General features: G+C 39.6%; 1 protein-coding gene across 1 annotated transcript in view; it reads right to left on the bottom strand.

The window, feature by feature from the left end:
- LOC124595525 (macrophage mannose receptor 1-like) overlaps window positions 1-8459 on the bottom strand; it is a 67048-nt gene extending 58589 nt beyond the window's left edge. Inside the window, exon 1 of the mRNA XM_047134294.1 lies at window positions 8394-8459. The gene's annotated coding sequence lies outside the window, so the exon portion shown is untranslated. The remainder of the gene's footprint in view (window positions 1-8393) is intronic.
- Window positions 8460-12858: the final 4399 nt, after the last annotated feature.

The raw sequence follows: 12858 nt of genomic DNA, 5'->3' as shown, positions 1-12858 counted from the left end.
AAATGGACTATTATTAGCGTCACTTGAAATTTGTTGATTAATAACATTCGTAATACGAGCTACCAATTCATTCAGCGTGTCAGATATGGTGTCTAAATACTCCACCGGATGCTAAATGACTTTTTCATGTATGGTTCTTCTTCTGCCAAGAAATCCAAAAATACTAAATCATTTTCTTTGTTTACTGACTCCTCAAACTCGTCATGAACTCCAACTCTTGCCGTGCTAACACGCAGATAGTCGAAATAAGTCTCTTCATTACACTTCTGTGTCGATCAACCTTTCCGTTCTGTTTCAAAGCTTCCAGGTGAGTTTGCCCCTGAAATATCATGATTAATTCTTGTTATACTTAGTTGGTTGCATTTAACAGCTGCTGTAGTATGTGAAATGGAAAATTCTTGTTTTTTAGTTTTCGAAAGGAGATTTCGAAGACTCTCTTTGCCTTCTCCCCGCTTACAGCGTTCAAAACCGTCATTACCCATTCCTAATAGTACACAGTAAACATAAAAAAGTTTGTTCGTACAACGCTGTCAATTAACCACCGTTCTGCATTTCTATGTTGTGTTTGGAAATATATTACAAATTTTCCTAAATATTTCGTTCTTTCACCAGGAGTTTATCCCCCAAAAAAAGACGAGAGAAGCCGGCCGCGGTGGTCTAGCGGTTCTAGGCGCTCAGTCCGGAACCGCGCGACTGCTGCGGTCGCAGGTTCGAATCCTGCCTAGGGCATGGATGTTTGTGATGTCCTTAGGTTAGTTAGGTTTAAGTAGTTCTAAGTTCTAGGGGACTGATGACCGCAGAAGTTAAGTCCCATAGTGCTCAGAGCCATTTTTGAAAGACGAGAGAAGAACGTACGGTTTTCAATCAAAAAATTCAGTCGATCTTTTGATGAAATAAACGCGTCCGTGGCAGTTAGTGGTAGTCAGAAATCCAAAGCGCTAAAAGATGATTTAATTACACAGCTTATAGTTTTCCTTTCGATAACGCAATCACAAGACAAATTGATGATGACACCTCACACGTGACAGGGCACACTGAAATATACTTCACTTATCATTTAATCGCTATCACTGCTTACTACATTTTAAATACGAAATTCTTCTTGCAGGTTTCACCATAAGTACGTCTAGCACTGTTCATACGTAAATGTACAGACACGTTGCTGAACTACAAACCTTTGAAATAAGCAAGTCTACTATACTTTAATCTGAGGAACAATGAAAATACATAAGGTATTTACTATCACCCTGCAACAACATCCAGAGATGTATTCACATTTAATTTCTATCAATTATCAATGACTTCTTGCTCTTTGTGTTTTAAATAAACACTAAAATTATGACTTAATGGTTTCACATGCTATCCTGGTTGCTGTTGGCGTGTTAGACGATGCGAAGTAGGGATATATTTTAGGGAACTGATGAATAACTTTTCATTTTACTTATGCGGAGAGAAGTAGAAAGAAATTAAACTCCAGCTTTTAAAAACCGTATCCACGCTGTAGAAACCCCAGTTCGCCAAATGAAACAAAAGAGGCTTACAGGCCATGCTCGCAACAAGCACGGAATTCCGAGCTGCTATTGGTCTCAAAGCTAGAGATGAGATGCATTACATGGGCGGGTGCATATACCAATTTTTTGGGTAGACTCAACCTTAGAGCCCTAATAGACGCTTCTCCACTGGGTTTTGTAAACTAAAATACAACAGAAAAAGAGAAGATAGAACTAAATAATGTTTAGAACAATGGGAAAGTAATTAGGATTATGGTATAATAATATAGGGCAAGATACGGAAATTGAAGCAATAAATGCGAAGGGATCAAAAGAAATGTGTCCCACGAAATAACATCTCCTTAACAGCACTTAAGAACATTAAAGCGACAGGAAGAGATTGTACAACTGCTGAATTGTTAAACTATGGAAGAATGGCGCTGCACCAATGACTGGAGGCTTTTAAACGAATTTTGGAAGAACAAGAATACGCCCAAATATTTAAGGCTTTCCAGAGTAACTTGAATTTAAAAAATGAAGATAAAAACCTATGTAGCAACTACGGAGGAATAAAGTCTGATGTACTCGGCATACAAGATATGCTATGATTTTAAACACAAGACTTGAAAACATAACGGAAGAAATACTGCATGAAGAAGAAATAGGTTTTAGGAAAGGACACTCTACGATAGATGCCGTTTTTATGTTACAGTAAATAATACAAGAAGAGTATAATGAAGAAACACACACTGCCTTTAACGACATTAGAATCATTTTTGACAGTGCCAATAAACGAATTTTGAAGATAATGACAAATCGCAGATATCCGAAACGTCTAATAAATGCAATAAAACGTTTATATCTGAAGACAGTCACTATAAATCTGAACGGAAAAATGAGACACAAACAAAGAAGTACGTCAAGGCTGCTGTAACTCCCCAAATTTGTTCACCATTTCAATACGCGAAATAACGCTTAATTGAGAAACATAATTCGGAAAAGGTATGTACCTAGACAGGAAAATCTTAAATAACCTACTGTATGTTGACGACGCAGTGAGGCTAGCACATACAAGGACCTTCAGAAAGTAATTTACTTCCTGAAACAAATAAATGCAAAATTTGACTTGGACGTCTCTACAGAAAAACATACGAAGAGATAACACAGTAGAACCAAAACAGTGACAGATACGAATATTTCAGAACAAGTATACCAATGCATTTACCTGTGATGTATGGCGACATGTGGGCACACCAAAGATACACACCAGAAACTGAGTAAATTCTGACGGGTATGTGTAAATATTAGCAGAAACCTTAAAAACAAAACGAGGAAAGGTACTAAAATTAAGTTCTACAAAACCGTGTCAGCCACCAAACTGTTTTATGGAAGCGAGACCTAGGTGATTACTAAGAAACTAGAAGGCCGTCTTCATGCACAAGACATGGAATTCCTGAGACGTGTTAAAGGTTGCACAATATAACACAGCCAAAAGAGACAAAATACTAGAAAATAACTAAAAATTATAGTTACACGATAAAATTCTAGATTCCACTTAAAGGCTAGAAACTGTGTGTCAAAGAAGGAACGGTAGTAGGGGAAGACCCCAGCAAATATGGCTACCATAAAAGATAATTTAGCTAATACCTGAAGAGAAGAGCAAGACTTGTCCGTTTTCTCCTTCTGCAGCTGACATACTAGCGGGCACTCGGCATCTCAGAAGCAACTGTTCTTCTCAGACGTCAAACAGTGGAAAGCCATTTGGTGCTGATTGCGCACGGGCGAGGTTGCCACAGCTTTCACCGTATGGTGAAGCGTGTGGTGGCGTCAGCATTAGGAGAAAGTTCCGTGACGATGTTGGCCTGCCACTGCCTAACGGTCGGTCGGTCTGGTTATGTGGTTTGTGGTATCACTATGTTTGCATTACCACAACAATTGTCAACATCTTCACAAGTGTATGAGGTTTTTTTCTTCTTTGTGATCGTAGATATCCTTCTCATATAAACTGCTTGGTCGTAGCCGAGTCAAGTCAACATTAATACTCAAACTTCTAATCCCATAGCAAACAATACGCACACTGTCAAGTTTAGTCTTTGAGGGTATCTATTGGTGAACTATAGTGTTACCAGTCTTCATGATTACGTGAATGAAGTTAGAAAGTTCGTATCATGTTTTAAAGAAACATAAAATATGCTATATCGTAGGAAATAATGCCATCTGTATAGAATTTAATACTTCGATATCGAAAAACTTGAGTCGTAAACTGGTGTTTTTAAGACAGTGTTACACACGGAACGTAATATTACCATCTCTCTGTCGTTTCTCCCTGTAACCACCGCTCACTGAAGAAACTGCAATACAGAAAAATATGTTTTCCCATAATCCGCCTGCAGCTGGTACCTGTGAACCAGATAATCGTGATGTTGGTTCCCGAGTAATGACTTTGTATGCTGTCTCTCTCTCTCTGTTATATTCTAAGTATTTCTTGTTGCCGCCATCTTCGACAGCCGCACAGATAAGTTAGTTTCACTGCTTTGGCCTCTATAGTTTTGTTTATTTTTAACTGATTTTTTACCTGTTTTTTGATCTTTACTATTTTTTGTCGCTAGTTTAACTCTCACCTATAAGAAACACATGAAGACGGCCGCTAGGTGTTCGCGACTTGCATACAGAATGGCAATGTCAGGTACTAATGAGTGAGAAGCCCAATGAAACTACGCAGTTTGTTCGTCTAGAGAACATAATTACGGACTAAAGCTTAGCCTATAACATTGTTTTGTATGACTCTATCTGACTTTCAGTTCTACATTTTTTTCCTCGTATGCGTGTTTTTCGACCGTAGATTCAATTGTAGTGGAGAAGAAGGAACACGAAACGAAATACATTTATGAAAACATGCAGTATTTTCTCCTGGAATTTCATAATCTGTTGGGAATATCAGGCCATTATAAGAGCTTTGGAGGATTTAAGATCAAATAAGGCAGAAGGTATAGATAACATTCCATCGGAATTTCTAAAACCACAGGGAGAAGTGGCAACAAAATGGCTATTCACGTTGGCATATAGAATGTATGAATCTAGCGACATACCATCTGACTTTCGGAAAAACTTCATCCACACAATTATAAACACTGCAAGAGCTGGCAAGTGCGACAATCATCGCACGATTAGCTTAACAGCTCACGCATCCAAGTTGCTGACAATAATTACATACATAGAAATGGAAAAGAAAATTGAGGATGTGTTAGATGACGATCAGTTTGGCTTTAGGAAGGGTAAAGGCACCAGAGAGGCAATTCTGAGTTTGTGGTTGAAAATAGAAGTAAGACTAAAGAAAAATCAAAACAAGTTCATAGGATTTGTCGACCTGGAAAAACCGTTCGACAATGTAAAATGGTGCAAGATATTCGAAATTCTGAGAAAAATAGGGATAAGCTATAGGGAGAGGTGGATAATACGTACAAGAGCCAAGACATAATAATCTAGCAAGAACGAAATGCTCGGATTAAGGAGGGTGTACGAAAGAGACATAGTCTTTCACCCCTACTGTTCAATCTGTATATCGAAGAAGCAATGATGGAAATATAAGAAAGATTCAGTAGTGGAATTAAAATTGAAGGTGAAAGGATATTAACGATACGATTCGCTGATGACATTGTTATCTTCTGTGAAAGTAAAGAAGAATTTCAGGATCTGCTGACTGGAACGAACAGTCTAATGAGTACAGAATATGGATTGAGAGTAAATCGAAGAAAGACGAAAGTAAAGAGAAGTAGCAGAGATGAGAACAGCGAAAAACTCAACATTAGGATTGATGGTCATGAAGTAGATGAAGTTATGGAATTCTGTTACATGGGCAACAAAATAACCAATGACGAACGGAGCAAGGAGGACATCAAAAGCAGTCTCACACTGTCAAAAAGAGCATTCCTGACCCAGTGAAGTCTACTAGTTTCAAACATAGGCCTTAGTTTGAAGAATAAATTCTGAAACGTACGTTTGGAGCACTACATTGTATGTTAGTGAAACATGGGCTGTAGGAAAACAGGAACAGAAGAGAATCGATGCATTTGAGATGTGGTGCTACAGACGAATGTCGAAAATTAGGTGGACAGGTAAGGTATGGAATGAGGAGGTTCTGCGTGGAATCGGAGAGGGCATGAATATGTGCAAATACACTGACAAGAAGGGACAAGATGATAGGGCATATGTTAAGACATCAGGGAATGGCTCCCATGTATTAGAGAGATCTGTAGAGGGCAAAAGCTGTAGAAGAAGACAGAGATTAGAATACATCCAGCAAATAATTGAGGACGTAGGTTGCAAGTGCTACTCTGAGATGAAGAGGTTGGCACAGGAGTGGAATTGTTGGCGGGCCACATGAAACTGATGACCCAAGATTGGTGACTCAAGAAAAAAATAAGATTGGAATTCAGGATTTTGTTATCATCAAAATAAGCTAACGGAGAATTTGGGGTAGCTTCCTAGATCGCACTTCCTTACTGAGTGAAGAAGTTTTTCTTCATTCTTTTAAATTTTACAAATCCACACTCCGTAACTGCGTTACAACGAGCACTGCGCTGACGCACACTGAGGTTTCGAGTGAGGATACATTTTAATAATGCGTCTACAAGCTTAGCATCCTTCGTTATTCATTGAAAAATATTGTAAGAAAAATAACAGCGTAGCCACTCTTGCTGCAAATTATACATATCTTGAAATAACAACTGCGAAAAAACTACATAAAACAATTCATATGCTTCTGTAATTCAACATTCCTTGAACCCATTGTTCATGAATGAAATAAGATTCACTGAAATACGCATCGCTTCTATCTTGTTAAAAGACGAAGAAGAATTTGGGGCGGTTGTGTGAAAACTTCCGCTGGTATACAACTATATTTGTAGACTGCGCAATAATTGTTACAAATATTGGTAATGCGCGAAAATTTCATTTTGGTTATGTCCCTCTACCGACGTGTGTTGAGCAAAAAGACTAGACAGCCGAGTTGGGCATGTAATGCTTCGTTCGTACGTTTCATTGCTCGGGTCGAGAGCCGTGCATCTCTTAAAGGAGAACCGCTTACAAAGCAATACGTCGACATTAACTCGCAACGTTTATTTGCGTGTTCGTCTCTATTATACGGTTATCTCTCTGTCTGAAGAAAGGCACTGATCGTTGGCGGAGGTAGACCAAGGCCGTAACACAAACCTCTTCTTCTGCCGCTGACATAGCCATTCACAAAACTCATGGTACGTAAATGATTTACGAAAAGTCAGTAGCCCTTTCTTGTTGTATTCGACTTCAGTAAGGTGTGACAACATTCCAGCTTTAGTCTGTGAATGCTGGCAACCAGCGACAAAACTATAAGGGGATACACGTGCCTCTATGTTGATGAACCAAAATGCGTACTCCAGCTTCCACTACCAATCTCAACCCAGTTATTGTCATTCAGCATAACAAGAACTGAAGCATATCCCATTATGAAATGTTCAGATGACGGGCTCAAACTGTTAGCTGGACCGGAAGCGAAAACCGAGTTCCAGAGTTCCTGTCTAACTTTATCTGTTAGGCGAGTTGTGAGCCGAAACTGGATAGCTGAGATATTAGCGATAGTGATCTCGTATAGGTCTGGTACGCGGTCAGGGAGCTTCACTGCAGCACACGTTCCATTACGGAACGAAGGCTTTATTACAGAAATAAGTCTTTGTTACTTGGACGAAGAAGAAAAAATGCGTTGAATGTTATAATTATCGTGCAGTAATATCGGATACTGTGGTTCTGCCAGCACAGTTCCACTGTGGTAACATGTGAATCCCCGACTCATCAAAATAAACAGTGAGCCAGTCTTATCCTGACTCTCAGTTCTGCTGTGGACACCAAATTTGGAACTACGTTGTGCCGTTCCCAACAGGCCACTAGTCGGTTCTAGATTCCAGTTGTTTATGACCGAAATTGTTTTAGTTTTTCTAAAGATTAGTTTTAATATTGATAATGATGCGTTTCTCTATATATGATAAGAAAAACTGAGTTCATATGATAACATATTTCTTAAGCACGTATTTCACGTTACGAAGCCACCCGCAATTAGTACAGAAACAATTTTTGGGTAAAAAGAACCACATAAACGTTAATTATTCATCGTGGTACATTAAAGCATGTTCCATCTTCTCATCATAGAGTCAACACTCAACATTACACAACGACATAGTCATGTAACCCTCTGTGCATCACCTGAAGAAAACCGGTTAATGGAATGAACAAATATTTCAAAATAGTGGCTGGGTCCAGTTTCCCCTACTTATATTGAAAAAAACAGTTCTTAAATATCCATAATGGATATGCTTAATATATAGCACGTATTTTGTTTCCAAGTGCTTCCGGTATCTATAAACTTGTGATCGATTTGAGTCTCGCTCACACAATCATCTGAGTAACGTGAACGAATAGCGCGATTTCTCCCTGAAGATGACAGTGCTACAGGAGGTAGCAACGTTGATTACTTCTATGTCAGTAAATGAGACGCAGTGGCTGTGCTTCGTGTGATTTGGTTGGGATAGTGTTCTTTTTCCCCGTTGCAAGACATAGGTTCTCAGATGCATCTCTCTGAATAATCCTTAAATGTGTGTTATTAATGTCTTCAAGTCCAGCAATCGATTACGGTACCAGTCATCTGAAAAAAAAAAAAAACTATTTACTACTTTTGTCCGATTCTAGCAGACGTAGCATCTCCTACATACACAATCTGTACGAATACACGCAAGAGATTTAAGTGGGGAGACCATAAATACCCTGCAGCCGCTACGTGCTACCTGTAAGCGACGGCAGCATAAGATCAGTAGCACAGTATGGAGGCCACAAGGCATTCCGACTGCTAATGTACGCTACAGCGGCTGTACTCACGTGCCAATACGGACTGCAGGCATCTCGTTGTCACCTTCGTCGGATACAATTCCTCGATGCTGAGCCGTTCTAGGGCACTGAGTTTTTCCCCGCCGTTTCGAAAGCGCTATCTTTATCTCGCACTACGTACGTCTGGACTGTGGTCAGACAGCTTCCTCCACGTGTCAGAGAAATGGCGTTATTGGGAATTCGCAGTTGTGAACATTTCTTTAAGCAGCCAAAGCTTTTCGCAATGTTCTTACTCATGTTATTTCTATTTAGTAGACTGGTCACCTGTAGCGCTAGTCGCCAATACCAAATATATTTTTCCATCATGTCGGATTCCAGCGTTCCAGAGCTAAAAACCCGTATTTGGCAATTTTCATAGGACTGTTTGCGTACTAAGAAAATGCCATATGTGTATACATTGACCACCTAAGGGCCCATCGAAAGATCTTTTTTAATTCCTGTTTAATTTGACAGAGTTAAAGTTTGGAAACGCGACGTCGATATATATCTTCAATCTATCGTTTCTTTTTTTTTATTTTTTTGTAGTTCGACTCAAACTATATTCTCCTTTAATCTTGTACACCACGAATCCTTCTCTGTCTCTTACATGACAATCATAAAACACCTTCAGGAACCACTTCCAGTACAATATGTAGAACAAGTATTCTGTTCAAGCGGAGCGGAACGATGTTCCTTCTTATTGTTTTTCTTTTAGTTGTCCAAATCTTTTTCGGAGCAGCTATGCATATCCAGGTGTTCTATGATATGAGAGAAGTGACAGATGGCACTCGCTTAATGTGTTACAGATAGTATGTCTTCAGTTGACTGAAAATTAATGCTAACAGAAACAGTCACAAATATGGGCGGTGATATCAGGCAATAATAGGTTCCAATTTTACGTTCCTTATCCCTCCCTCACGTTTTCACCCCTTCCCCCTCCACATCTTCCACCACTGTGTCACCCTCACTCACTTTCGAAGGTTTTACTTTTTGCTTATTTCTCTTACTCTAACATTGTTGACGACTTATGTAATTGATCTAATATGTAAAAAAAAAGCACTTACGTAACAAAACACCTTTCAAATTCTCGCTAAGCAAGGAAAACACTGTATTTTATACTATCAAATTTTATAATGTAATTCCTTGGCAAAAAAGGTTATTTTCTGTAAAGGAAGGTTTTTGTTACAAGAACGTAGGGATTCATTTTATGTATTGTACATCGAGAGTGAGCATTCTTTTTTTTTGCTGTCACTTCCATCAAATGGTTCAAATGGCTCTGAGCACTGTGGCAATTAACTTCTGAGGTCATCAGTCCCCTAGAACTTAGAGCCACTTAAACATAACTAACCTAAGGACATCACACACATCCATGCACGAGGCAGGTTTCGAACATGCGACCGTAGTGGTCTCACGGTTCCAGACTGTAGTGCCTAGAACCGCTCGGCCACCCTGGCCGGCTACTTACAACAGACATGATTGTTCTCAGTACTCGTAGACATGGTCAGTATTTGAAATAGGAGAATATTAGTAGTGATGTCTTCTACATGTGTCTGTTGACAATATACTGTTCATTGCGCTATCCAGAGTGAGAACAGCATCTGAGCTAGATGGAGAGAGCATTCGTAACATAAATTATGGTGTTAAACCAGACATAGTACAGTGTCAATTGTCTCCGATGACGTGCTGTGTTTGTGCACTGTATTACTCTTAATGCTTGTTCTAAGATATTAAAGTTGAGGAAATTGCTTCTACATACTTTCAAATTGAAATTAATCTGCTGCCTGATTAAATTTTCAGCATCCCAGTACAATGTCAGTCGATTATGCAGAACAGCAGCAGCAGCGAAACAACTCTTAGTGTGTGTGGTCCTTGCAAACGGTTCAGGCACGGCAGGTGAAATGACAGAGAAGCATACCTTGCTGAGGTTAATACTGCATCTTAATGGTCGTCGGTCGGCTACTGCGACAGAGCTTAAGATCAAAGCCTATTTCTTACTGGCCTCATGAAAATCGTCAAGGTTGCCGTTAAACTACTGCAGTAAGAAAGTAGTTTACTCATTACACTTTTAATGAGCAGAATACAATTCATCAAACAGGCACAGTCGATAAATGGGAAACATTAGGTTATCCTCCTTTCACAACATCCCGCAGTGGAAAACTGTGCAGTATACGAGACCCGGTCCAGAAGACACATGGTGAATGAAGACTTCTCCGTTCATTTAAAGAAGACCTCATATAACAAAAGTCACCAAGTGTGTTCTACCTGTATATGCTTTACATACATTAAACATATGTTTCTGAGTGGCCTGGTGTTGGCGATTACTGAAGGGAAATTGCTAGTTTACTTTCTAATTCAGGGGTAGTCAAACATTTTTTACCTACCACCCACTTTTCTACCATTGGTAACAGTTAATCGTTCTAACCGTCCATCGGTTCCACTGTTATGGTGACTTAAAAAATAAGATAGACGCTATAATTTATAAAGTATGTATAACAGAGTTGCATCAAGTTAAAGGACATACTTCTTTAACATATACTTTACGTCAAAATTTTATGAAAACCGAATGAAAATATTTTTAAAACCTTTGCTTTATTATGATTCCAATCTTGGATCACAATGTTAATTTGTGACCGTGTTATTTATTTTGGTTGGTAATTACTATCTTCAGACGAAGAAAATTTAGGTATGTAGAGGTAGTGCAATTAACAAAACACGCCTAACTGTACGAATGTAAAGCAGAAAACAACTATAAACAACTATATAACATGCCATAACTAAGTAAAAACGTGTTACGTTACACATATTACGCTATTAAATGTAATGGTCTATTCAAAAGCATTAGCCATTTGGGCTTCGTCAAACAAATAAGATTGTGTAAAGAGCACCACTGAAGCGCACATACCTCTCATGAAGAGAAAATAAGTTACACGGACGTGCAGTTGCAAGAAACCTTGCCTTTTTCCAAAGCTGTTTCACAAAGGAAGACCGCACTGCAGTTCCTTCTCTAAATCTTCGCACAAACGAAAAAATGGCTGACATCGAAAAAAGTGTCCAAGGAATAGAAAAGCATCTGGAATCACTCAACAGAGGAAAGTCCGCTGGACCTGACGGGATACCAATTCGATTCTACACAGAGTACGCGAAAGAACTTGCCCCCCTTCTAACAGCCGTGTACCTCAAGTCTCTAGAGGAACGGAAGGGTCCAAATGATTGGAAAAGAGCACAGGTAGTCCCAGTCTTCAAGAAGGGTCGTCGAGCAGATGCGCAAAACTATAGACCTATATCTCTGACGTCGATCTGTTGTAGAATTTTAGAACATGTTTTTTGCTCGAGTATCATGTCGTTTTTGGAAACCCAGAATCTACTATGTAGGAATCAACATGGATTCCGGAAACAGCGATCGTGTGAGATCCAACTCGCTTTATTTGTTCATGAGACCCAGAAAATATTAGATACAGGCTCCCAGGTAGATGCTATTTTTCTTGACTTCCGGAAGGCATTCGATACAGTTCCGCACTGTCGCCTGATAAACAAAGTAAGAGCCTACGGAATATCAGACCAGCTGTGTGGCTGAAGAGTTTTTAGCAAACAGAACACAACATGTTGTTGTCAATGGAGAGACGTCTACAGACGTTAAAGTAACCTCTGGCGTGCCACAGGGGAGTGTTATGGGACCATTGCTTTTCACAATATATATAAATGACCTAGTAGATAGTGTTGGAAGTCCCATGCGGCTTTTCGCGGATGATGCTGTAGTATACAGAGAAATTGCAGCATTAGAAAATTGTAGCGAAATGCAGGAAGATCTGCAGCGGATAGGCACTTAGTGCAGGGAGTGGCAACTGACCCTTAACATAGACAAATGTATTGAATTACGAATACATAGAAAGAAGGATCCTTTATTGTATGAGTATATGATAGCGGAGCAAACACTGGTAGCAGTAACTTCTGTAAAATATCTGGGAGTATGCGTGCGGAACGATTTGAAGTGGAATGATCATATAAAATTAATTGTTGGTAAGGCGGGTACCAGGTTGAGATTCATTGGGAGAGTCCTTAGAAAATGTAGTCCATCAACAAAGGAGGTGGCTTACAAAACACTCGTTCGACCTATACTTGAGTATTGCTCATCAGTGTGGGATCCGTACCAGAGCGGGTTGACGGAGAAGATAGAGAAGATCCAAAGAAGATCGGCGCGTTTCGTCACAGGGTTATTTGGTAACCGTGATAGCGTTACGGAGATGTTTAACAAACTCAATTGGCAGACTCTACAAGAGAGGCGCTCTGCATCGCGGTGTAGCTTGCACGCCAGGTTTCGAGAGGGTGCGTTTCTGGATGAGGTATCGAATATATTGCTTCCCCCTACTTATACCTCCCGAGGAGATCACGAATGTAAAATTAGAGAGATTAGAGCGCGCACGGAGGCTTTCAGACAGTCGTTCTTCCCGCGAACCATACGCGACTGGAACAGGAAAGG

This window comes from Schistocerca americana, chromosome 2 (assembly GCF_021461395.2).
Source record: "Schistocerca americana isolate TAMUIC-IGC-003095 chromosome 2, iqSchAmer2.1, whole genome shotgun sequence".
NCBI classification, from domain to species: Eukaryota; Metazoa; Arthropoda; class Insecta; order Orthoptera; family Acrididae; genus Schistocerca; species Schistocerca americana.
Note: the sequence above shows the minus strand (reverse complement) of the source record. Positions and strands in the feature narration are given on the sequence as shown.